The sequence below is a fragment of the Acyrthosiphon pisum genome, chromosome A1, assembly GCF_005508785.2.
Source record: "Acyrthosiphon pisum isolate AL4f chromosome A1, pea_aphid_22Mar2018_4r6ur, whole genome shotgun sequence".
Lineage (NCBI taxonomy): Eukaryota > Metazoa > Arthropoda > Insecta > Hemiptera > Aphididae > Acyrthosiphon > Acyrthosiphon pisum.
The window spans coordinates 151237520-151241784 of record NC_042494.1 but is presented as its reverse complement, the minus strand read 5'-3'; the positions used below and the strand labels follow the sequence as shown (position 1 = coordinate 151241784).

The window sequence follows — 4265 nt, the reverse complement described above, 5'->3', positions numbered from 1 at the left end:
ATATATACCTACATTATAATTTATTTTATACTAACATATTATCACTTTTTTGAGATGTAGATCATGGTTAGTGTAAAAAATAAAAATCTAAATTACACTTAAGTAAACATGGTCTGTGAAAAAAAATACTATTGAATTAACCAATAGTGTTATACTATACAGTTTATTATTACATAATATAGTCATAGTTTTCCATCTACAGTCTTCTACAGACTTCTACAGTTATACCATATATTAATAATATAAAATACTATACTATAATATAATATTCATCAATAGAGATTGACTTCCTGTTTTATATAATTAAACATATTATAAATTATTATACTTTTATAAAGGTACACAAATATCTGCAATTATATTAATATTTTAATATAATTAGTTAGGTATTAATTATTATGTTAGAAATATAAATGTTTTTTGTTGTTGAATGCGAAAGACTTACAATATCGCAATTTACACAATCGATATCTTAATATGTTATAAATAATACACAATACTTTGGTACAATATAAAACTCAATTTAGTTTAAAAATACCTAATTTCTTATTTTATTTATACAACTATACCAAATAAATATATATTATCATAATAATATGTAGTTAGAACAAAATAAAGTAGCTTGGGTGGCCCAGTGCGTACACTCAACTGCGGAACCGCACCGAGTCTGAGTGTACGAAACGACTGGCGTTTCTAGTTCCCGGATGGGTGACCACCCGGGATTTTCAGCGACGATTCCTTGCCAAACATACAAAACTTGTTTTCAAACGTTCCTCCCCTTACTAACAACCTACAGACAAACAAATAAAAACCAACAGCTAATGGCCTAAGTTGCCGAGCTCAATCTCAATAAAAAAAAAAAATCTGCTTGGATACAACATAAGTTTTAATTTTATGTGTACCTATATTAAATATGCATTACCTATAAGCTATATTGGTATGATGGGTAGTAATTTGTTTTAAATTTCACAATATAACTTCAGCAATATTTATATGAGATTTAATGGGCCCTAGATTAAATGAAAGATTTCAATTTTATGGACATCAAAAATAAAAAATAACGTATAATGATTTATTTCCATTGTTAATTATTCAAATAATGAATCATTATAATATGTAAGATCGTTTATTTAAGTTCGATAAGTTGATCTGTAGACTGTAAAGTCTAGGAGAATAATAATGAAAAATAAATTAACAATCTTATATTATGCTTACCTGCAACTACCTAAACCTAAACACATAAATAATACATAAGTATAATATAGTTTAATAGTTAAATGTTATTACTTTTTGTATTCCTTGTTAATATGTTAAGACTCTTAATCTAAATACCGCTGCCCACTAAATATACTAAATAGTAAGTACCTACACCAGTGGTTTTCAACCTTTTTGGGTCCACGGCTCCTTTTGATTTTGAAATCAAATATACGGCTCCCATACGCAAATTTAAAACAAACAATTAATTCACATTATTCAATCCAACTTTATTCAATGACGAAATCTGTCGATCGGCCGATCTATCTCTCACATACCAAAGTGCGTAGGTACAACATGTATAGGGCGTGCGGACTTCACGGCAGCGAAAAGTAGACAACAAAAACTATAAATTACCTATTACAATTTTTTTTTAATTTTCGAACGCGGCTCATTTGATAATAACCGACGACGCCCCTGGGAGCCGCGACGCACAGGTTGAAAACCACTGACCTACACAATATGATTGGAAATTTATGTCATTTATCTATACTGAGTTGTGAAATTGTATTTGTATCTAATAATCACGAATTAAAATATACTCTTTACTCTTAATATAATTACTCTTAATATTTTAATTCGTGCTAATATTATTATAATATTAAAAATTTAAATTCAGCGGTCAGATAATGTAATTTGTTGTTTATTCCAAGCCAAACTGAAATTTTTATTTTTCATCCATGAGAGTGATATAGACCGTTTTTTTATCTAGTGATATAAACATAGATAATAAAGAATTCTTTATTATCTATGGATGTAAACTTTTTTTATTTACCGTCTAGACTCTAGAACACAGACTTTCTTTATTTTACAGTGCTCGAGCGGCTGCGCTGTCAGACCACTCTCTGTTTGATTGACCCTTAAATGATTTGTGTAAATGCTGCAATAATTTGCACAATTTTTAAAGTGCAAGTTAAAATACAAAAAATAAATGGCTGGGCAAGAAATTAGATGGAAAACATTAAGACATATCAACTATTGCTGTACAAAACAAACATCTTTAAGACGTAATGTTCATACAATTAAATTGGTTTTTCAATGCTGAAAATTGTAATATTATGTTTTGTTGTTTTCAGATACTAGTATTCATCAAAGTAATATTTCAATAAATGTCATGTGCACTTACAGTCCAAGAAATTCAACTAAATTTGTAAGGCGAATGTAAAAATTCAAAAAATAAAAAACTTGGGAAGAATAATTTGACATTTTGATAGATTGTATTCAATTATTACCGTCATTTTAATATTTGCTGTGCAAAACTAACTTCTTCAAGTAATGTTCATACATTTTAATTGGTTTTTCAATGCTGAAAATTATAATATGTTTTATTGTTTTCAGATACTACTATTTTTCAGAGTATAACAGTAATAAATAATATAGTTATAGCCCGAGGCACGGAATTCTTTATGGTAATTAGAATATTTATTTTATTTGTATTCATGTTAGTGTAATTTATAGATTGTACTTGGCTAAGAAAATATTCTTTCTATAAGCACGTTCCAATTTTCTTAAAAATGTTAATTATCCAATTCAATATTTATTATTTATAAAAATAATAATACAATTTTAAGAGTTTTAACCAGAATAATCACTTGTTTTCAAAACTTTAAAATAATTAATAGGTAGGTAGTTAAAATGCTAGGTGATGTAAGCATATTAATTATAAATGTATGTGATGTAGACCTTGAAATGAAAAATAACAAAAGTTAAATTTTTGAAGTGTTTCATCAACAAGAATTAATATCTATTGAATCATAGTTAAGCCCAATGTATGTATAATGTTTGCCTTAATCTCTATTATTATAGAATTTTTTTTTAAGATGTAAAATTAAATGGAAAAAATTTGGAGAAGGCTTATGTGGCAAAGTATTTAAATACTCAAGTGGAAATCAATATACTATTGTTAAAGTCATTCCTATAAAAGGTCAAGTAAATAATAATGAGCAACAGAAGAGCATATTTGAAGTATACAGTGAAATTGTAATAGCTACAGAGTTGAATAAGTTGTGGAACAAAATTAATTTGAATCAAACATGTTAATTTTGTAAACTCTAATGTGTTAGCTGTGTTAAAGAAAAATATCTTAGCATTTTAATTAATAACTGGCAACAATATGATAATGATAAAAGGTAAAATTAATTTAAGGTTTAATGTAATATTATTGTTGTTATTATTATTATTATTGTTTGATGACATAACTAGCTAGGAGAACCCAACCCATCATAATTAATAGTAGACTATACAAAAAATAAATGTTTGCCATTTCATATACCCAATATTAATAAATTGTACTATTATATTATATATTATGAACAATGTGTACATTGCCTGATCGATTTGAACCACAAATTTATTTTTTTAACCATCTTATATTATTTTTTATTTTTATTTTTATTATAAATTATAATTTTGTTATTAAGTTCCTATTTATTTACACAAAATTTAGAAGCATGTCTTAGCCTACCATGAACTATTTATAAATCCTTCACATAGTACAAAGTTCAAATATTATTTTATTTACAAATTTACGTCAGTTGTCACTTTGTAATATAGCGGACGCCCCAGAAAGGGTATATATCCAATAAAGCATTAGTAACTGCTTCAGCACTTTTATGTCTTAGAGGGTTAAGTATGACAAATTTTGTCAAATGATCTTGGTAAACACATATAAATGAATTTCTTTGTCTGGTTGCGTTTGTATATCAATAAGGTCTATTTGATACCTCAAATTAAATTCTGAAGAAAAAATTGGTTTAACCACAAATCCTTTTTCTATTTTCCATTACTGACTTAATAATAGTAAAAAAAATATATCGATAACATAACAGGTCAATAATATCAATAGTAAATTACATAATATTTAGGTATTACCATCTATTAGGTAGTTATAAATATACTATTATCGTCTGTTAGTCAAAAGTATTGACCATAAAAACTGATTTAATTGATGGGTATTGTATGAATATGGCCTTAAGAGGACGCCACACCCGCATTTGTTGTCTCCGTCTTAC

General features: G+C 26.8%; 1 long non-coding RNA gene across 3 annotated transcripts in view; it reads left to right on the top strand.

Annotated features, from left to right (window-relative positions):
* The first annotated feature begins 2011 nt into the window (after positions 1-2011).
* Positions 2012-4265, top strand: part of LOC100568589 — a 5132-nt gene continuing 2878 nt past the window's right edge. The window contains exons 1-4 of one of the 3 annotated variants that reach the window (XR_003839222.1): positions 2012-2261; positions 2331-2526; positions 2593-2663; positions 3061-3383. This is a non-coding gene — a long non-coding RNA (uncharacterized LOC100568589). Of the gene's footprint in view, positions 2262-2330; positions 2527-2592; positions 2664-3060; positions 3384-4265 lie in introns of those variants that run through there. The other 2 variants (XR_119248.4, XR_003839221.1) reach the window with 2 other exon arrangements.